The 23,769-nt window shown below is 41.1% G+C and overlaps 1 protein-coding gene across 6 annotated transcripts in view; it reads right to left on the reverse strand.

Annotated features, from left to right (window-relative positions):
• Nucleotides 1–23,769, reverse strand: part of LEMD1 (LEM domain containing 1) — a 201,257-nt gene that overhangs the window by 171,961 nt on the left and 5,527 nt on the right. The window contains exon 1 of one of the 6 annotated variants that reach the window (XM_089686355.1): nucleotides 19,140–19,336. The exons of the other annotated variants lie outside the window; for them this stretch is intronic. The gene's annotated coding sequence lies outside the window, so the exon portion shown is untranslated. Of the gene's footprint in view, nucleotides 1–19,139; nucleotides 19,337–23,769 lie in introns of those variants that run through there. 6 annotated transcript variants of the gene reach the window in all.

Genomic DNA, 23,769 nt, shown 5'->3' on the forward strand with positions numbered 1-23,769 from the left:
GCCTGCATCTGTACAAAATTAAGAGGCATGTACACAAATGCTAGAAGCCTAGCTCATAAAATGGAAGAACTGGATCTGCCAATATATGAGGATTTCAACTTTGTGGGAATGGCAGAAACTTGATTTGACAGCTCACATGACTGGCTTGCCACTGTCCAGGGGTACTTCATGTATTGGAGGGACAGGGAGGGTAGACGAAGGGGAGGGGTATGCCTGTATAGCATTAATGATTTGCTAGTGAATGTGAGGGACAATGTTGCTAATGGAGCAAGGGAGAATGTGGAATCCTTGTGGCTGGAGTTCCAAAAGGGAACAAATTTTATTCTCTTGAGCCTCTGCATAAAAGAATATATGTTTGGGCGTTCCAAGTAATTTTCTAGCAAAAACATGCAGATTTTTACATGTATGACAAAATAGTCAGAATTGGCCTGGGAGTAGTTAAATGTGTTGTAAGACAACTTAATGTGTCAATTGGTGGATGCCCCAACTAGAAATATTGGATTGCTAGATTTTCAAATTACAAATAAGGCTGCATTCACACTTAAACGTTTTGTAGTGCAAAGCTCCAAAAAAGCTCAAACTTAAAAAAAATCAGTTCTCTATGGTGCCTGTTCACACCTGATTGTGCAAACAGGCACTATAGAGCATTTTTGGAGCTTCAAGCTACAAAACATTCAAGTGTGAATGCAGCCTAACACTGATTTGAGCCTACAGAAGCCAGTGTCCAAAAGGACTTAAAAAGAACGTAACATGCAAATAAAACACTAGGACCACATGGATTGCACCTGAGAGTCTACAAAGAACCTAACCAGGTAAGAGTTAGACGTTTGTTCCTAATTTTTATGAACAGTTTATTGACCAAAATGGTACCAGCTGATTGACAAAAAGCCAATGTTTAAAAAATGGCAGAGATGTATACCTGGGAAATACAGGCCAGTCAAACATCAATAGTATGTAAACTACTGGGAATGATAAGGGACTTAATCCAAGAATTTGTTGATGAAAATAGTATCATTAGTAGTAGTTAGCATGGATTTATGAAAGCTTGTCCTTGCCAGACCAAATTGTCAACATTCTATGAGAATGTGAGCGGATATCTACAGTGCCTTGAAAATGTACTCATGCCCCTTGAAACTTTCCACATTTTGTCATGTTACAACCAAAAAAATAAATGCATTTTAATTGGGATTTTGTGATAGACCAACACAAAGTGGCACATAATTGTGAAGGAAAATAATAAATGGTCTTCAAAATGTTTGACAAATGTGAAAAGTGTGGCGTGCATTTGTATTGAGCCCTTCTGAGTCAATACCTTGTAGAGCCACCTTTCGCTGCAATTACAGCTGCAAGTCTTTTTGGGGATGTCTCTACCAGCTTTGCACATCAAGAGTGTGAAATTTTTGGCCATTCTTCTTTGCAAAATAGCTCAAGCTCTGTCAGATTGGATGGAGAGCGTCTGATCAGCAACTTTCAGGTCTTGCCACAGATTTTCAATTGGATTTATGTCTGGACTTTGACTGGGCCATTCTAACACATGAATATGCTTTGAGCTTAACCATTCCATTTTAGCTCTGGCTGTATGTTTAGGGTCGTTGTCCTGCTGGAATGTGAACCTCCGCCCCAGTCTCAAGTCTTTTGCAGACTCTAACAGGTTTTCTTCTAGGATTGCAATGTATTTGGCACCATGCATCTTCCCATCAACTCTGACCAGCTTTCCTGTCCCCACAACATTATGCCACCACCACGTTTCACGGTGGGGATGGTGTGTTCAAGGTGATGTGCAGCGTTAGTTTTCCGCCACACATAGCAATTTGCTTTTAGGCCAAAAAGTTAAATTTTTCTTCCACATGTTTGCCGTGTCCCCCACTTGGCTTCTCGCAAAATGCAAACGGAACATTTTATGGCTCTCTTTCAACAATGGCTTTCTTCTTGCCACTCTTCCATAAAGGCCAGATTTGCGGAGTGCACGACTAATAGTTGTCCTGTGGACAGATTCTCCCACCTGAGCTGTGGATCTCTGCAGCTCATCCAGAGTCACCATGGGCCTCTTGGCTGCTTCTCCGATTCATGCTCTCCTTGCCTAGCCTGTCAATTTAGGTAGATGGCCATGTCTTGGTAGGTTTGCAGTTGTGCCATACTCTTTCAATTTTTGGGTGATGGATTGAACAATGCTCCGTGAGATGTCCAAAGCTTGGGTTTTTTTTTTTTTTTTAAACCTAGCAATGCATTAAAAACTTCTCCACAACTTTATTCCTGACCTGTCTAGTGTGTTCCTTGGCCTTCATGATGCTGTTTAGTCATTAATATTATCCAACAACCCTCTGGAGGGCTTCACAGAACAGCTGTATTTATATTAAGATTAAATTATACACAGGTGGACTATTTACTAATTAGGTGACTTCTGATACCAATTGGTTCCACTAAATTTTAGTTAGGGGTATCAAAGTAAAGATGATTTCAAATGCACCCTACACTTTTCAGATATCTGTAAAAAAAAAAAAAAAAAATTTGAAAACCATTTATCATTTTCCTTCCACTCCACAATTATGTGCCACTTTGTGTTAGTCTACCACATAAAATCCCCAAAAAATACATTTATGATTTTGATTGTAACATGACAAAATGTGGAAAATCTCAAGGGGTATAAATAACTTTTCAAGGCACTGTAGAAAAGGAAAGGCCTGTGGATGTGGTGTAGCTGGATTTTACAAAACACCTAGTTTACAAATTGAGGTCTGTTGGCACAGACCTTAACCACTAGGGGACCGCCCGCAGTACATATACTGTTACAAGGCGGCCCCCGTGCACAGGATCACGTATATAAATGTGATTCTGCATCTCGGGGTAGGGGGCGCACGTAAGGTGTGCGACCACCCTACCCGCAGCACCGATCGCAGCTGAGGGTGTCAATCACCAGGTCTGGGCCAGTGATTACCCACCAGAGCTCGGCGATTGCCGACAGACACTGACGGGGAGGAAGGCTGCATTGAGCTCCCCTCCCTCTCAGTTTTCAGCACACTGTTTCGGATTGCTGAGCTCAGCCTTCCAGAACAGTGTGTAACAGAGAATTCCCCCCCCCCGCCCCCTACTAAAACACTCCCCTCACACAGTTAACCCTTTGATTGCCTCCAAATGCTAACCCCTTCCTCCCGTGCCACTAGTACAGTGTCAGTGGGTTTTTTTTGCACAGATCACTGTATTGGTGTCACTGGGGATGTCAGTGACCCCAAGTCAGTTCCCCCCCAGTGTCAGAATGTCTGCCGCAGTCCCACCAGAAGTCGCTGATCGCCGCTATTGGTATACAAAAAGAAAAAAAATCCAGCATCTATACCGCCATTTGTAAACGTTATAACTTTCACGTAAACCAATTGACACGTATTAGGATTTTTTTTTAGCAAAGACATGTCGCAGAAAACATTTTGGCCTAAATGTATGACCAATTTGATTTTTACATTTTTTTACTGGACGTTTTATAGCAAAAAGTCCAAAATATTGTTGTTATTTCTCAAAAAATTGTCGGTCTTTTTTTTTATAGTGCAAAAAAGAAAAAGAAAAAAGGACGTAAATTTCATTTTGGTGCAGCGCTGCATGACCACGCAATTGTCAGTTAAAGTGACACAGCACCATAACACAAACCACTTATGTAACCGATTCCTGACCACCCTATAGCAGAAATACTGCTACAGGGCGGCACGGATGTGCAAAATCACATCACACACACACACACACACACACACACACACACGATTTGCGCTCCTGTGGTTTTCACGCCCCTCCCAGATAGTGTCAGATTGCCCGTCAGTACACCAGTCATCACATTTAACCCCGATTGCCAGGAACACGCTCATACACAATAAACCTCCATTGCTAGTAGTGTCTGAACGGATCAATATCTTTGATCAGATCAGCACTATACCAGCGTTCACATTAGTATAGCGTCCTCAAAAATGCAGCGTTAGCGGGATCAGCCCCGGCACCTGCCAGCACATGCGTTTAGCCCCTACGCTTACCACCCCCTTCCCCCCCAGCAAGTGCAGTGTCAGTAGGTCACTGTCACTTGATACATTGCACACAAAACACAGAATCAGGCCTGATCTCTGTTAGCACTTGCCGGTAAATTTTGATGACTCTCATATGCAGCAGAGTGCCAGTACTAGTGCCACGCTACCTTTTGGTGAACTGGGGAGCACCAGCGGCCTAGTACATCTTGGTCTTTCACATACCTCTTAGATTGTAAGCTCCCAGGATCAGGCCCTCCTAACCCTCTTGTATTGACCTGTATTGTTGCTGTATTGTCTCCCGTTATATTGTAGAGTGCTGAGCAAACTGTTGGCACAATATAACTCCTGTATAATAATAATAATAATAATAATACCAGCACTGAAGTATGACTTGGTGACGTAGCGAGTCCCATAAGTGTAGTACAAGCTGGTGTGGTGGCGAGCACAAGTATTGTCCTGCAACCACCAAGAATTCGCACACAGGCCCATAGAGCCCCTAATATCCTCCCGGATGTGCTTGCAAATCCCGATTGGCAGCCCACAAATTCTGCAGCACCCATACTTCCCCCATTCACTGCCCAACCCGGAATTCAAGTGGAAACAGCAAATTTAACTACTCCCCTTGATTTTTTTGGAGTGTTATTTCACGAAAGATCTGTATGCATTGATTGTGGATCAAAGCAATTTATATGCACAATTTATCGCCACCAACCCAAATTCAAACCTTGCCAGACCATTCGCATGGAAACTCATTATGGTTTCTGAATTAAAAAATTTTTGGGACCCAACCCTCAACATGGGCATTACTAACAAAAAATGAATTGCATATGTATTGGTCCACAGACCCGATTCATTATATCCAGTGTTCTCTGCTGCCATGGCCAGGCATAGATATGAGAGTATAATGTGTTTTATGCATTTCAATGACAATACACTTCGTCGTCCTTAAGGTGACCCTGACTTTAACCGGCTCCACAAAATTCAGCCCCTCGCAGATCACCTTAACCAAAAATTTGCAGTGGTCTATACTCCCCAGCAAAAAATCTGCGTTGGAGTCCCTCATTAATTTTTCTGGACGCCTTGCATTCAAACAATTTCTTCCCAGCAAGCGTGCCAGATATGGGGTCAAGATAAAGAAGACCTGTGAGAGGGCAACAGGCTATACTTCTAAGTTTCGGATTTAAGAGGGAAAAGATAGTCACGTGGAGCTCCCCAGATGCCCAGACTACATGGGGAGTAGTGGCAAGATAGTTTGGGACTTGGTGTCATCCTTTTTCCATTATACGTGGACAATATTTATTCAAGCATGCCACTATTTAGACACTTGTACAATCTTGGAACTGGCGCATGTGGCACCGTGTGACTTAATGTGTGCCCACCATTAGAAGTGGGTGGATGCAGGGCGGTATATTCTAATGGTGGGCATACCACACACTTTTTCTGGCAGAGATTTCTTCTCTTTTTTTTCCCCCCATTCAGCCCACAGGCTGCATAAAAAAAAAAAAAAAAAAAAAAAAAAAAAAAAAGAAGAAAAAAAGAAAAGAAAGGAAGTACATAGCATATATACCCAACAAGGACCAGCGACGTATTGGTACATCACTGGACTTTGAATGGTTATATCAGGATGATGCCTACAGCTGCAGGCATCATCCTGGTATAATTTTTTTCAGCTGGCGATCAGCTTTTATGTAAAAGCAATCCTAGTGGCTAATTAGCTGCAGGATTGCTTTAACAAGCAGTGGGAGATGATGCCCCCTCCCCTGCTGCCATCCACGGCCTTCTCGGGCAGTCCCATGCCATTGGGGGAACCTGAGAATGCAGCCGGTGTTTCTGCCAGCTGACCACAGAGCTGATTGGAGACCAGAATGGTACCAATCATCTCTATAGCCTAAGAAACCGGAAGCTACAAGCATTTCATCATGTCAGTTTTTTTGTTTACAAACGATTTTATTGAGTATAAGTAGACAATAAAATAACAGCACATTTTCAAATATTAACAGCAAAAACAAGGCACTTTGGAAAAGTACAATTCAGAAAAGGATATCATAATAATGAAGAGAAAAAACAGAAGAAAAGCAGATTGCAAGTACATGAAATACGTTAATGATAAGAGGAATTGAAGAATACGTCTGTCAACAGCATCTGTCAGTCATTGTTCACTGAAAACGTTATCAATCATGCAATAAATGTCTATAATCCCTCCATGACTCCCATTTTTTATCAAATAAGTGCATCTTATCCAGCAAAGTATAATGAATGCGTTCCATGAGCATTACAGCATCAATTCTGTGCAGGATGGAGGCCAAAGGTACAGCATTGGATCTCCAGTGTAAGGCAATAGACCATAAAGTGGCAATACAAATAGTATGTATCAATCTCATAATGGCATCAGGGACCCCTGGGATGTGAGCCCCCAATAGGCAAGTTTGAATAGATAAGCATACTGGGGTACCCGCCAGTGAGGTGGCCACCTCGGATATCCTGCGCCAAATCAGAGATATGGACGGACAATCCCAAAATATATGCACCAAAGTGCCTGTAAAACCACAGTCACGAAAACATAGAGGGGACGTTTGTGGGTACAATCTATGTAGTCTTGATGGGGTATAATACCATCTAGTTAAAACCTTAAGGGCCGTTTCACGAACCGAAAGAGATCGAGAGCTTTTACAGATATTATCCACCATGGAATCCCAATCCTCATCAGAAAAAGTGGTACCACTATCCTCCTCCCACCTCTGTCGGTACAACGGAGGCGTATGAAAAAGACAAAGTAAAGATTGGTGATAAAAATTGGAAATAAGACCCCTACCCCTGGGAGAGTCACGGCTGGTACGTTCAAAAAAGGAAACCAGAGAAGACGGTGTAAGGCCAGAATGCGATTCAAAAAAGTGTCTAATCTGTCGGTAACGATGGTACTCGCGAAGGGGAATATCAAAAAGCGCGCGTAGCATATCAAAGGTAATGTAAGATCCTCCTCTTTGAAAATCAGATAATCTGATAAGAGATTGATCATACCACCAACGAAACAGTTGAGGAGAAGAAAAAGCTGGTGTAAAAGTTGGATCACCAAAAAATGAAATACCGGGGGGAGTAGGAGAGACCAAATTTAATTTAAATTTGTATGTGGACCAAAGTGTCATTGAATGGGTCACTATGGAGTTATAAAATGTAAGTGAACGTGGAGAGACCCTGGACCACAAGATGCTCGGTAAGTAGAATGGGCGTATGGACTGAGATTCAAATTTGACCCATGGGATCTGAGAGTTAATAGTTGCCCACTGTGATAGCTGCGCAAAACGAGCCGAAAGATAATATATCCAAAAATTGGGAAGACCGAGGCCTCCAGTCCGTTGTGAGCGGTATAAAATCGCTGAGGCAAAACGTGCACGCTTATTACCCCAGATAAAATTATTAATGGTCCGCTGAAATTGGCTCAGAAACGTTTTTGAGACTGGAACTGGAAGAGCTCTAAAAAGATAAAGAAGTTTAGGCAAAATATTCATTTTAACAGCCGTGACTCTACCCAAGAAGGAAATAGGGTAACCATGCCAAATCCTCAGTAGAGTAGATAGACGTGATATACACGGTGGATAATTAGCAGCAAATATATCTGAATAACTGGGAGTGAGATTAACACCTAAATAGGATATCCGGTCTGTAGACCAGCGGAATGGGAAGGAGCTGCGGAGAGAGGCACTTAGGGAATCGGGAATATTAATCGGCATAACTACCGATTTGGTAAAATTAACAGTAAGACCTGACGTTATAGCAAAATCATTCAGTATAACACATAAATTAGGCAATGAAGTCAACGGGTTAGTAAGAAAAAGCATAACATCATCAGCATACATGCTCATTTTAAATTGTGAGACTAACAACGGGTAACCTGAAATATCCGGGTGTGATCTGATCGCTACTGCCAAGGGTTCCAACACCAGTGCAAATAAAAGGGGTGAAAGGGGACAGCCCTGACGGGTACCTCTACCCAATGTGAAAAAGTCTCATCATGTCAGTTTTGCAGGATATAAACAGCTCCTTTTGTAAATTGAGAAAACATCTGATTAGACTGATCTTGGTTAATGTAAGGGCACAGGACATATCCAGAGTCTGATAGAACCCAGATTAAAAAAAAAAAAAAAAAAAAAAAAAAAAGGGACAGTGTAAAAATAAATTTAAAAAAAATCAAAAGAAACTTAAAAAAAAATAAAATACCCTCGCCGCCCCCCCCCCCCCCCCCCCGGGCAGCTGCGTTTGTGAGCGGTTGTACCATGCATGTGAGGTATCACCACAAACATCAGATCAAGGGCAGTAATTCTGCCACTAGACCTCCTCTGTAAATCTAAAATGGTAGCTTTTAAAGACATAAAACCCTGCCTATGGATATTAAAAAAGGTATGCAGTTTGTCGCCATTGCTCGGGCATGGCCAGTTTTAAAGCATGTCATGTTTGGTATCTATTTACTTGGCACACCTGGCATCATCTTTTATATGTTACCAAATAATTGGCCAATATATTGTGTTTTTGTGAAATTGTGTTTGGAAAAAAATAAATAAAAATTCGCTGCGCAAGTACTATGTGACATAAAAAATTGCAGCACCCACCATTTTTTTCACTAGGGTGTTTTCTTTAAAAATTATATATATAAATAAATGTTTGGGGTTCAAAGCAATTTCCTAGCAAAAATATAGATTTTTTTCATGTGAACAAAGTGTCAGAAAAGGCTTGGTCTTCAGGTGGTTTGAAGAGCGAGTGACGTGTGGCATAAACGCCTAATGCTGGACATAAAATGCCCCCAACCCCCAAAACGACCCCTTTTTGGAAAGTAGACACCCAAAACTATTTGCTGAGAGGCATGTTGAATCAATAGAATTAATTTTTTTGGAAAAATGAAATTTTTTTTTTCCTCCACACAAAATTGTCACTTAAATTATTGCTCACACATGCCATGGGTATATGTGGAATTACTCCCCAAAATACATTCTGCTTCTTCTCCCGAGTATGGGGGTATCACATGTGAGACTTTTTGGCAGTCTAGCCTAGTACAGGACCCCAAATTCCAATAAACACCTTCAGGCTTTTAAAGGGCTTTATTTCCTCATTACACTTCCTGACCACCTATCAGTTTCGGGGGCCTTGAAATGCCAGGATAGCACCAAACACCCCCAAATGACCACTTTTTGGAAAGTAGACACCCCAAGCAATTTGATAAGAAGCATGATGAGTGTTTTGCAGATCCCATTTGTTGCCACAAGTTTTTGGAAAATGAAGAAAATAAACATATTTTCTTTTTGTTTTAGATTTCAAAACTTTGTGAGAAAAAATTAGATCTGCAAAATCTGCATCTACTCACCATGCCTCTTTTTAAATTCCTTGGGGTGTCTACTTTCCAAAAAAGGGGTCACTTGGGGGGGGGGGTTGGGTGCTATCCTGGCATTTCAGGGTCTTCGAAAAACTGTGATAGGTAGTGAGGAAGTTACGCACCTTCAGGCTTTCAAAGTGGTGATTGGATTTCAGGCTCCTGTATGTGGCTAGGCTCTCAAAAAAGTCTCACATGTGATATCCCCATACTCATTAGAAGTAGCAGAATGTATTTTAGGGTGTAATTCCACATATACCCATGGCTTGTGCGAGAAATATATAGTTAACTTAAAAAAAAAAAAAAAGTTTGTCATTTTCCAGAAACTTGAGGAAAAAATATAAATCTTCCATGGACTCAATATGCCACTCAGCAGATAGCTTAGGGTGTCTACTTTCCGAAAAGGGGTAATTTGGGGGTATTTGTACTATCCTGGTATTTTAGCACCTCAAGAAATGTGATAGGCAGTCAGAAAGTAAAAGCTACGTAAATTACATAATCTATACCATAGTTTGTAGATGCTATAACTTTCACACAAAGCAATAAATATATACTTATTGAAATTTTTTTAACCAAAAACATGTAGCAGAAAACATTTTGGCTTAAATTTATGATGAAATTTGGTTTTTTTGGATTTTTTTTTATAAAAGAAATGAGAAAATATTGGGGGGTTTTTTTTAAACTTTTTTCCTCAAAATTGTTTTTGTTTATAGCGCCAAAAATAAAAAGCGCACAGGTGATCAAATACCACCAAAAGAAAGCTCTATTTGTGTGAAAAAAGGACATAAGTTTCATTTATGTACCATATTGCATGACCACGCAACTGTCAGTTAAACTAGTGCAGTACTGTATAGCAAAAAAAAAAAAAAGTCGTAAATTGCAGTATCGATACCATAGTTTGTAGACACTATAACTTTCACACAAACCAATCAATATACACTCATTGGGATTTTTTTTACCAAAAACATGTAGCAGAATACATTTTGGCCTAAAATTTATAACTGAGTTTATTATATATTTTTTATAGCCGAAAGTAAAAAATTTTGTCTTTTTTTGTTTATAGTGAAAAAAATAAAAAGCGCACAGGTGATCAATACCACCGAAAGAAAGCTCTATTTGTGTGAAAAAAAAAAAAAAAAAAAGGATGTAAATTTTGTTTGGGCACAGCATTGCATGACCGCACAATTATCAGTTGAATTAGTGCAGTGCTGAGTAGCAAAAAGAGGCCTGGTCATTAAGGTGGGGGGGGGGGGTAAATCCTCTAGAGGGCAAGTGGTTAAAGTATGTACCTGGCTAAAATACTGGTTACAAAGGAGTGTTCAAAAGAATGGTGATCAAAAGCATGTACACAGAATGGTAGAGTGGTGGGGTACCCCAAGGCTCTGTCCATCCATAAAATGATTTAGAGCAGGGATGAACAAGCCCTGGCCCATGACAGATATGAATGCAACCCAACACAAAATCGTAAACTTATTAAAAAAAAAAAAAAAATGTTTTTTTTTAATGCATTCACACTTCGCAAACACGAGAGTGAAGAAAAATTTGACTGCATCTCTTTACTGGTCTTTTAATTTTAGCCTCCCGAAGAAAAATCTCCCACTCGTCACAATCACACTTTATTCAGGTCATTAGTTTTCAGGAGCACCTATATTTATGAGCAACTATCTTCCAAGGATGAAGCACACAATGGGTAAAATTAGGTCCAAAATATCTGATGAGCACCTGGAGAGTTCATTGAGAATTGCTACTACATCCATTGAACCAGATATTGATGCGTTAGTTTATCAAAAACAGTGTCAAATATTGCACTAGTTTTATGTTGCCCGCTTTACTTTTAGAATAAAAATTATTACATGAAAACTGAAGTTTTACTGGATAGGTACATTATCTATATCAGTGATAGCTAACTTGTGATCTGCCTGACTGTTTTTGCTCATCAGCTATCCTTATTGTTAGTGAATTTTATGTGTGGCCCAAGACAATTCCTATTCTTCCAATGTGGCCCAGGAAAGTCAAGCACCCCCGATATAGAAGTTAGCATAAAATAGCTCAAATCTTGGCGTTTGCTGATGATACAAAGCTAAGCAGGGCAGTAACTTCACAGCAGGATACAAAACTTTACAAGACCTTCTCAGTAAAATGTGGGCAAGTAAATGGCAAATTAGGTTTAAATGTTGAACAATGTAAAGTAATGCACTTAGTGGCTAAACATATAAACACAAAGTTACTAGCTAAGGGGAGAACCTTTGGAGGAATCCAGTATGGAAAAAGATCTGGGAGTCCTAGTAGACCACAGGCTCAGCATTGGCATGCAATGCCAAGCTGCAGCAAGAAAAGCAAGTAGACTGTTAGCGTGCATTAAAAAGGGTATTTACTCAAGAGATAAGATTACAAAACCCTGGTTGAACCACATCTCCAGTTCTGGTCACCAATCCTCAGGAAGGATGTCTTGGAACTGTAGAGAGTCCAGATTGGACTATTGGCAACAAAGCCAATAAGGGGCCTGGAGACCATAAAGCAAACCAATTATGGTGTTGGATAATCAGTGGCCTTGATTCATCTAAACTTAGAGAAGTTTGGGATTTTTTTTTTTTTGCCAAATCATACTTACCTCGGTGGATGCAGTCTCGGTCCTGTGCTGCATCTGTCCCCCGTGGAATCTAAGAGGGAGAACTCAGTGATCACATGATCACCAAGTTCTCACAGCCGCTCTGAGCAGAGAGCGGTAGCTGTCAGTCACTGCTGTCTGCTCTGGCCCCCACCCTGCTCACCAGAGTGCTGGGCTGTGGAGGGGGAGGGAGCCGCTGAGCCAAGTGCCACTCTAGACTCTGGGGTGGATCCCAATTTGATGGCCAGTTCACGCTACAAAAATGCACTCTGGATGCGTTTTGGCTTACAGTTCACACCACACGCCGTTTCGGTGCGGTTTCCCATGTTCCCGTATGGTTCTGTGCAGAAAAAACGCAACATGTTCTACCTTTTTTTTTTCTCTGCATTGGAAACTGACTGCACTAGTGTGAACCCAAGCCATTGGAATACATGGAAAACACTGTGCATGCATTTTTGATGCAGAAAACAAAATGTGCACTGAACTGCATCTAGTGTAAACTAGCCCTTAGGGCTGGTTCACTCTATAGAAACCCAGTCCAGATGTGTTCTGGATGTGTTTTTGATGCGTCCCAGTGCGTTTTTTTATGCATTCCAGTTAATTTATTCCTCTCTCTTTTTCTTCAATTTAAGTTCGTTTGTTTTACCGCGTTCCAGTACAGCTCTGTGCAGAAAAAAAAATGCAGCATGTTCTACTTTTTTTTCTGCAAGCACTGATGTAAACTATGACATTGACAACCATATAACCCAGGGCTTGAAAAAGCCGCTCTCCAAATGCGAGGATAAATTCTTGTGTGGCGAGCAGATGATGGAGCGGCTGCACCTGCGCTCCAAGCCTCATTGTGAAGCTGCGTTCCGGTTTCCAACTTCTGGTTTCCAGCTTCTTCGGCACCACCATTACACTGGCAGCGCCGCTGAGGGGACAGGTGCAGGAGAGATCCTGTCAACAACAAGTCTTGGTCCTGATGTACAACGAAAACCATTGCAAATCTTGATGTAAAACTGGCTTCCTACTGCTTTTTGTCATCCAAAAAATGATTTTTTGGTGTTTTTTCCTTAATTGAATAGATTGCAATCCACACAGCCACTGAAGTGGTATTTTGCATCAGAAAAAGGGTATTACACAAGTCTTGGTCCTGCTGTACAACACAAACCATGGTTGCTCTATTAGCACATCTTTGGTAAAATGTTTACTATTGTTATGCCATGTTTTTTGGCATCTAAATAAGCGCTTTGTTTTTTCTTAATGCACTACTTCTCTAAGCTCTCTTTTAATAAGATGCTGGAGATAAAAAAATGCTAAAATGTTTACTATTGTTATTTATTTTATGCAATGTTTTTTGGCCATCAAAAGAGGCACTTTTTTCTTTTTTCTTAATGCCACACTGCTCTAAGGTCTCTGCTGGAGATAAAAAATACAACATGTTTACAGTAACTATTATTCTGTGTTTTTTGGCATCAAAATAAGAACTTTTTTTATGCTATACTTCTGTAAACTAAACTTACATCTTTTAAAAGAGACTTTAGTTACTAAAGTCTCTTTTTAAAGATGCAGGAGATAAACAAACAAATACAAAATGTTTACTACAGGTTTAAAGCTGTAAAACTTGATATTTTGATTGCACCCTATTGCTATTAAGCTATTGTCGTTATGTTTAAGTTGACATAATAAAGCTATGTTATAATTGCAATTTTTTATATTTTGGACTCTTTATTTTAAAGAAAAATGTAATTTCATAAGCTTTAAGGGGGAGTGGTTGGGAGCGGACCTGGGCAAGGTTAAGTGGGGCAACTGGTGGAGAGTAAGGTTTGTGCCTGGCTAGTAGGTCTAGACTCGAAAATTTTAAGCCCTGATATAACCTACTTTCTGTGAGTTATGGATGCAGAAAAAAAAGCAACTATAAGCAACGCATATAGTGTGAACTGGTCCTTAAAGTTGGGAACTTTTCCCACCCTGGACCGGCTGAGTGACGTCAGTCGACAGCAGGTTTCAGCTGAAAACTAGTCACAGGAGTGTAGAAAAAAACTGCACTCCTGTGATCCACAGGATATGTACAGCCAAAAGAACTTCTCCTTTAAAGTGTAGCAATGTAAACGTCCTATTCTGAGTAATACTGTGCGTGTCTACCTTGTTTTCATATGCTGCACTTGGTCTGGCACTCTCCAGTATCCTCTTGGCTTTATAGGAGTTTCCAGCTGATAGCCCTGTATTCTTTAACCCTGGACTGGAACCTGGACTCTTACCTTGCTGTGCCAAGACCCACACCTTCTAGCCTTACTTTAGTCATAAGAAAGTTCTAAATGGTTAGATTTCAGTTGCCAATTTGTTGTTTTTTTTACGATAAATGCATTAATACTTACGACACACAGATGGTACACACACACACACACACACACACACACACACACACCTTTTTGTCCATTCTATGCTTGTGCACCATATCTGTTGTTTATAAAATTCTTTAACCCATTTTGCTGCTGAACCAGTCCCAATTTCCAGTTTTCACAAGTATGTTAAAATTTACTTTTTTTAAGCTTGAGTATTTCATAGACACCCAAAACTATATTTTCTAAAAAGAGAAGACCTGTAGAAAAGAAAAGATGGTAAAAAAAAAAGTGTGCAAATGTTTACCAGATCTAGTTACACAAACACAATTCCAGAAAATCAAAAAAACAGCTATCTTTGTCCTCCCTCTCACCTGCTGGGCTACTAGTAGAGGGGTAGCAGGCCTTGGCCATAGATGGATAATTATTTTTGTTCAGCTGGCAGGCTGAGAAAAAAAAAAAAAAAAAATGGTTCAACAAAATCGTAAAGTTCACCTCATAACTTCTGTCTCTTGCAGGTCACGGCTCATGTGCGGCGGATTTTTTAATCGGTAAAACCCATCATTGCTGGGAAAATCAGCCGATTGTCAAAATCGGGTGCAAATTTTACAACATTACCGATAAAAAAAAAAACTGTGCAAAAAAAAAAATGAAAAACTGCCAACCAATTAACCCACTAACAGTGTGAAAATTGACTGATTTTGTTCGGCCGATTTTCAATCCGTCTATGGCCGGCATTATTCTCCTTGCCGAGATGCTCTACTGTCAGAATATACTGATGAGCAGCTGCAGCCACTGATCGAGAAAAGCAAGCCCATTTGACAGAAGCATCCACACATGATCGAAGTTCAGCCAGTTGCTGCTGAACGCGCCGTATTTCGATCCATGGCCAGCTTAAAGGTGGGAATACACGATCATAAAATCAACTGATCGGTCATCCAACGATTGAGAGGCGTTCGTTCGTTGGTCGAAATTGTGGCCCACATTAACCAATCTAAAAAAAACTTAATCGTGCAATACGTAGAGTTGATGTCTTCCGTACAAGTGGAAGTGATGCAGTGTGCATGTGACCTTGTAGCCACGCCCTTCCGGCCAGAACAAGCGATATACACAATGAGTATAATATAGTTTATTACACTGCCTATATAAATAGTGATACATAAAAATATAATATGCAGAATTCTGGTTTCATTATCTCATTAGGCAAATCTACTTTTAACATTTGGATTTTTCGTTCGCGTTTACGAAGATTCCTTGGACATAAACATCCGGGTCATCTTCTGTTTCCGCTCATGTGTAAAAGCGCATGATAGATTTTTTTTCGTACGATCGTCATACCACCGCATAGAAAATCGGTTGTTTGTATGCGAAACGACAACATTTTTCACTGTTGTTCAACCGGATTTTTTCATTTACAATATTGTTATCGGTTAAAACATCCTGCTCATCAATGAAGAGAAAAATCGCCCGATCAGTGGTTCCGCAAAATATTTTGTACGATTTTCTTATCGTGTGTACGGGCATATGTCTCAGCCACTCTATAGCAGCCAGGAGCAACAAGTGCCACTATCATGTCTCCAGGAAGGGAATGAGCAGAATATTATGCATGACTCCTTATTGTACAGAGCTAATGTCATAGGGATATCACTTCCAGCCCCCTCCCCAGGTACAGCTGTAGTGGCCATCTAATCTCAGCTGTCTATACATAGCAAATAGCAGCACAAAATGCGGTTTACATGGTCTATAAAACAAACCAATACAGAAACCCAGCCTTTAGACTACCATGCAACTAGATCAGTCAATGCCAACCCTTATCGCATGTCTATGGTCAGGCACTTCTGATACTCAGTGTCTAGCTTTTGTACAATAGTGAGGCAGATAGGGTGGTGGGGACACACATGATGCATGCTGAATCAAGTATGTGACTCCTTGAGGCAGCACATAGTGTGGAGCTGACAGACATTATCAGGCATAGATGACACAATAGCGGACAAAAATGCTATGTTTTTGTCCCACTGTCACCAGGAGCCTATGCAATGAGGAAGTGCAAAACTACCCTGCCTGCTACATGCGTGGGGTATCCCAAATGTGGGCTAACAGCTGGCAGGTGCACAGCCACTACACTGAGCTGCACTTCCCTTTAACACCTTGCCTACCGGGCACTTTTACCCCTTTCGTGCCCAGGCCGCTATGTTTGGCCTTTTACCTAGTCATGTGATCAGCTTAGTCGTAGGACACAGCGATCACTGACAGCGCCGGGTGCACACGGCTGGGGGTGTGTTCTGGGAGGACGTTATATGACGCGCTCCCAGAACTGGACAGCTGTAGCCATCATTCAGCTATATCGTGGTTGTAAAGTGGTTAATCTCAATTTTTAGGATCTTTTATTGAATTTTCCAATACAAAAAGAACGCAGTGCACAAGCACTTCACAGATTGTAAACTCGAAAGAGCAGGGCCCTCAATCCCCTCATGTTTTGCATTGTATTGGTATTGTTCTGTCACATGTTCTGTCCCCCTTTTGTAATGTACAGCGCTGAGCGAACTATTGGCGCTTTATAAATACTGTACTGTATAATATACATAATTCCAATTTTACATCACCTTATCCCCTACCCCAGGCTCCCTCTCACCCTCCCCCCTTCTGATACCCTGTCCACAACCTATTTCCTAGTCTCTATCCTCTCTCATGATTATCTATCTGTATCTCTTCTATGAAACCTCCACTCTCTCTTTCAGGTACTCCGTTAAACTCTCTTTAAGCTTTTCCCTCTAAACTCCTACCATTTCCTGATATCTTTTAAAGTTTAACCAACTACTCTATGTTTTCCTACATTTTTCCATTTTATCCTCCTCTATGTGGTAGAACTCCTCCATCCTATAAATATTTTCCAATCATTTATTCTTGGTGGCTCCGGAGCCTGCCAAAACTTGGGAATCAAGCCCTTAGCTGCACCAATTAAATAATAGTGTATCCTGTTTATATACAGTTTCACTAAAGGCTCAAAATTATAAAATAAACACGTCCACGGATCTCTCTACAATAGTCCCACGTATTTTATGAATATGCTGGGTTATTCCCCTCCAGTAATCCTGTAGTGTCTGGCAATCCCACCATATATGTGCCATCGGTCCCTTTTCACCACAACGTTAATCTCAATTTTAAACATCACCACTGAACTTGGAGAGTATGTCTACTAAGGATTTATTTCAAATGTTTAACCTCCCTGGCGGTATGATTATTTCAGATTTTTGGTGCTGAAAGTGGTACCATTATTTTGCATGGAAATATGTATTTTTTTTTTGTAGCCTGTAATTTTTAGGAATAACTCACTGAAATCTGTCCGAACAAAAGTCTATTAAACATCCCGGGTATGATAAAATTTGAAACACGAAATCATAAATTATAATTTGATAATCATAAAAAATAATAATATAATAAAACATTTAATTCAATAATATAATCAAACCAAAAACACTGAAATTTGAAATAGAGCGCCAAGTTCGCACATCGCTGAGCAAAGTCGCAAAATCGTTTTCAGTGTCTGATGATGAATTTCCCCACGAATCATCACTCAATTCTGCAAGTGGTTTTGATTTACTATCACTGTTCTCTAGCTGGTCTAAAACCACTTTTGACCTAAAGGGACACTTTTTGGACGCCATGGACTTTCTCAGTTTCCAGGCAGAAAGAACAGACAAAATGCAGGCAGGGCACAGGACAAAGCACTAGGGACAAAATGTATCTGAAATGGGTTGAAACAGCAATGTTTTACTATGAAAAATTTGTTTTGAAAAAAGACATTTTTTTAAAATTTTCAAATTTCCCACCGCTGGCGGCGCCCGTACGTCCTGACGTCACAGGGACCGGAACACAGAAGCCGAATGCTGGCATCGGCCGGAGGAGATGGCCGGGGACACTGCAGGGGACACATCGCGGGAGCGAAGGACAAGGTAAGCTCTGCATGGACTCCCTATGCAGCGCCGCATGGTAAGCCTGAGTGTAGCTCGGGGTTACCGCTTTTGGTACTGACATTTTACCCCGAGCTACACTCGGGAATGCCGCTAGGGAGGTTAATAGTTCCAACTCCATGTCGCATCTCGGTTCCCATTATACCCTATGGGCATTCTCTTTTGTCATTCGCCTTTGTCGTTCTATAGAAAACAGCTATAATCCCAAATTATTTTAATTTTACAATCTCCTACTCTACTTGGGAACACGTGGGAAAAATTAAATGCTCAAGATTTGTCTGCAAATGAGTTTATATTTTGTTTCCCATTATATTCTATGGGCATTCGCTTCTGTCATTCCATAGAAAACAATAACAATCCCACTTAACCTCAATTTTTAACATCACCACTGAACTTGGAGAGCATGTCTGCTAAGGATTTATGTGATATGTCTAGTGCTTCTGACTCCACTATTCTCTATGGGCATTCCCTTCTGTTCCAATATTGTCTATGGGCATTCCACTGCCCTGTTAAAGTCTATGGGCATTCCATTCTGTCATTCATTTTAGTATGTCCCCACGAGGTGCACATTATACAGAGAACTTAACATGTGCCCATGAGTGTACATGATCCTTGTGTGTTGCATTTACCCATTTCCATTGTGTCTTCACTAATAAAGCACAGAACACAAATTAGTTAGCATCATTTTAAACACATCTAAAGCACAAGCAAAGAGGAAAGGTGCAAAAGAGCAGTGAGCAATCATTTTTCTCAGTACTGTCTTACTGCTCCAATCCCCTCAAAAAAATGACATGCTCATTAGTTATAGCCAGTGAAGTGTTACACAAAGTTAGTCCACAAGAGTAAAGTACATTGAAGAAGTGTAATTTAACATACCTTGGCTCCTTTAACATATGCAGGCAAATATAACCTTTCAGCTATTTTTTCTGTCCACTTAGAGCTGCACTGAGATACTCAGCCACCTGCCACTTCAAATTTCCAGCCTTGTCAGACTCAGCAGTTATGTGGAAGACAGGCTTCCCAGAAGCATTTTAGATGTGCAGACTCCTAGCTCACAGTCTCCCCATCCTGGAAGGTCAGCCACCTGTCAATTCCCATTTCCTGCCTCTTCAGACACTCTTCAGCATCCCTGCAATCATTTAGCTGTGCATGTTCCTAGCTCAGTCTCCCTATGCTCTACTCCTCTGTCTAGACTCAGTGACCTGAAAGGAGTTAAATGTCTCATTATCTAGCTAGGCCTCCATTAAAATCTCCTGTGCAGCTCAGGGAGGAAGGCTCATAGGCATTATTTGGCAGACTTAACACTATCATATCTACCTTAATAAATCAAAGTGCCTTTAACCCGTTCTCTGCCAGAGCCATTTGTTCATTTTTGCACACATTTTTAAAAAATCATTTTAGGCCTGAAGATTAAACAAAACCCCCAGACAATATATATTGTCTGAAAGCAGACATCATAGAGAATAAAACAGTGGTAGCTCCAATTCACACAATTTTACTGCAAAGGTCTAACAAACGCAAAATGTCAGTAAAAACAATTTTAGGGCAAACAAATGCAAAAAAATTACCCAGGGTTTTGGTAAAATATAAAAGATGAGGTTGCATTGAGTAAATAGATACCCAACACGTCAAACCTTAAATTTGTGTGCGCCCGTGAAATGGCAACAAACTTCAGTACCCTATATTTTCTATAGACAATGCTTCAAAAGCCCCTATAGGTCATCAGTTTAGTGTTATGGCAGAGGTTTTGTGCTAGATTTATTGCTCTCATTCCGGTGTGCATGACGCTATGAAAACATATGTATTGCAATCGATGTTTTTACGCACACGGTATCATTCATACATGTGTGTATATGGAGGTGGGGGGGGCCTCAAAATTTTTTGGGGGGGATGTTATTTGCTTGGGTATGCCTATATTTTTTTGCAATAAAAAAAACACAATATGGACACAATGTCTCCTATGTGATGATTTGTAGGTGACAGGTTCTCTTTAACCACTTGCCTACTGGGCACTTATACCCCCTTCCTTACCAGGCCAATTTTCAGCTTTCAGCGCTGTTGCACTTTGAATGACAATTGCGCGGCCATGCAACACTGTACCCATATGAAATGTTTATCATTTTTTTCTCACAAATAGAGCTTTCTTTTGGTGGTATTTATTCGCCATGGGGTGTTTTACTTTTTGCGCTATAAACAAATAAAAAGAGCAAAAAATTTGAAAAAAATAGTTTCTTTGTTTCTATTATAAAATTCTGCAAACAGGTAATTTTTCTCCTTCACTGATGTGCATTGATGAGGCTGCACTGATAGGCAGCACTGATGGGCACTGATAGGAGGCACTGATTGTCACTGATAGGCAGCACTGATGAGCTGGCACTGATAGTCGGCACTGACTGGCGGCTCTCCTGGGCACTGACTGGCGCAACTGCTGGGCTGCACTGATGGGCACTGGTGGGAACAGGTGGGTGGCACTGCTGGGCACTGATCATCAGTGCCCTGATGATTGGTGCCGATCTCTGCTCTGACAACTGCCGATCGTCGGAAGTACATAAAAGACTCTCCATCTCTCCTCTGAGCTACACTGAATGTATTGCAATGCACATAACAAAGAAAGTGACAGGGTGACCTGGAAGTGACGTCATACATGTTGCTTTCCAGGTCACAGCAAGAAGGGGAGGAGAGCGGACGTGTGTCCATTCTCCTCCACCCACCATGTAGGGTTGCCACCTCACCCCCTTAAACCCAAACACATTAATTACACAGGTTCTGTGGCGGTTTAAGGTGGTAATTAAAGGCACTTAGTACCATGTCGGCCCTGAGCCTGCAGATGGACAAGCCCGAAATACACAGTGGGGAGCGCACACGGGGTGTGTGGAAGCACTCAGGCAGCAGTGTAGCAGCCTGAGTGCTTCCACCTGACAGGCAGGAGTCTGCCTTTCAGTTTTATACACGATCCAGATGGCTGTAGCCACCAGATTGTGTGTAAACCCCCCCCCGCTGTCAAACAGATTTTATTATTATGTTTGTTGGTTTTCAAATACAGGTTCAGTTTCAAGGAATCTCCATAGTTTTGGACAATCCATTCAGAAGTTTTCAGGCCAGCACAGTGGCAATGGTTTGCATTTTCACCAGCAGTACTAGGGTAGTTGGTTTGAATCCTAACCATGGTACCACCTGCCTGGAGTTTGCATGTTCTCCCTGTGCCTGTGTAGGTTTCCCCTGGGTACTCCGGTTTCCTTCCACATTCCAAAGACATGCTGGTAGGTTAATTGGATCCTGTCTAAATTGGCCCTAGTATGCGTATGTATGGATGTGAGTTAGGGACCTTAGATTGTACACCCCTTGAGGGTTAGGAACTGATGTGAATGTACAATATATATGTAAAGCGCTGCGTAAATTGGCGGTGTTATATAAGTACCTGTAATAATTATTGTATGTCAGTGCACTGGCACACAAAAAATACAAAATGTGTGAACAGCATCCGGGCTACATGCACTGTGTTGCAATTCTCATGCTGCAATTCTTTGGCATGTGCACATCCCCATCCGCTGCTTTGCATCTTAAGGGGCAGTAGTTGGGGGCAGAAAAAAACGCAAGTGTAAACAAGACTTATAACGATGTGCCTATCCTGGACTAATCTGCACAGATCATCATAGACTCAACACAAGGGGACATAGAAGACCACAATACTGAGTTGAGGTGGGTTCCAGTGTGTTGTGTAAAAATGCAGACATGATGCAACTTTTTCTCACTGAACCTCATCAGAAAAAAAGGTAAACCCACAAGACACTTCTGCTACCCAATGGACAGCAGCCTGTTTTAGTTTTGTAGGCTGGTGTGAATGAGCCCTTACATTACTGCATTAATGCCTGTATTAGTAAAATGTGCGGAAATGCTTGTTATGTGCATCACTATTCATTCGGAACAACACCCCAACAAACTAAAACAATGTAGCTGTGTTTGAGTGCACCACAATGCGTAATAATGTGTTGCATTGCAAAACTTGGGTCACCTCCAATTTCCAGGACATTTTGGTTTAATGACAGTCCATTTGTTTCAATAAACTGCCTTAACACAATGGTGCGTTAGTGCACCACAAAAATGTAAATACACCCTGAATGTTTTTTTGTGTTAACTTTCAGGACGGATTGTTTAAACTGTCAGTTATGTGCGTTGCATTAACAAGCTTTATGTCAAACGTAAATGCATCATTTAAAATAAACGGGCTGCCCTAAATAGGAACTTCACCCGTGTTGTTTTTTTTATGCCATCTGCCCCATTCAAACTTGAGTTGGGCATTTTTCAGGCAGTTTGAATGCGCTAATTTCCACATACGCCCACCTTTTTTAGGTGTTTTGCAATCTTTTATGCACATGTATACACGCTCAGGACGGGAGCATGAGAGGTGGAGGAAAGCAGAGTTGTCCATGTGTAAACCACTTGTGTCACACATTTACAGGCGCTTCCATTAAAACTTACAGGACCAAAAATGCACAACTCCAAAATAGGCCTGTGTACCTATTCACACTTCGAGCTTCAAGTGAGACCACAACAGAAGAATGAGAATGATAGAAGAATGGGATTCTTGATGTTGAATGTTATCATGCCTACAGAAATGCCTGAAAAAGTACAACAAAATGCTCAGTTGTGAACTGTGGCTTCTTACCTCATCCTCAATCTATTCTCAATTATGATACTCACCCACTCAGTAAATCCAGCGTTGTCATGCTGTTAATCATCACTCCGCTGCCATGTCATCTTCCTCTCCGACATCACTGTGTGCTTACTTCTCTTCGTGGTTCTTGACTACACTTACAGGTTCTTCCACCAGAACTACAGTTGCAAGAAAAAGTATGTGAACCCCTTGGGATTACGTGGAGTTTTGCATGAATTGGGCATAAAATGTGCTCTGAACGTCATCTAAGTCACAACAATAGAAGAACACAGTCTGCTGAACATAATACTACACAAACATTAGATGTTGCCATGGTTTAATTGCACATAGCATGTAAACATTCACAGTGCAGGGAGGAAAAAGTATGTGAGGCCCTAGCTTAATGACTTCTCCCAGAACTAATTGGAGCCAGGAGTGAGCCAACCTTGACTCCAATCAGTGTGATGATATTGGATGTGTTGCTGACAGCTGTCCTGCCCTTAAAAAACACACACCTGTTTTGGGTTTACTGGTTTCAAGAAGCACTGTCTGATGTGAACCATGCCTCACAGAAAAGAGCTCTCAGAAGACCTACGATCAAGAATTGTTGACTTGCATGAAGCTGGAAAGGGTTACAAAAGTATCTCCAAAAGCCTTGATGTTCATGTGTCCACGGTAAGACAGACTGTCTACAAATGGAGAAAGTTTAGCACTGTTGCTACTCTCCCTAGGCGTGGTCGTCCTGTAAAAATGACTGCAAGAGCACAGCGCAGAATGCTGCATGAGGTAAGGAAGAATCCCAGAGTGTCAGCTAAAGACCTACAGAAATCTCTGGCACATGCTAACATTTTT

The sequence above is a fragment of the Staurois parvus genome, unplaced genomic scaffold (assembly GCF_062004578.1).
Source record: "Staurois parvus isolate SC_StPar_1 unplaced genomic scaffold, SC_StPar_1.0 ptg000395l, whole genome shotgun sequence".
NCBI classification, from domain to species: domain Eukaryota; kingdom Metazoa; phylum Chordata; class Amphibia; order Anura; family Ranidae; genus Staurois; species Staurois parvus.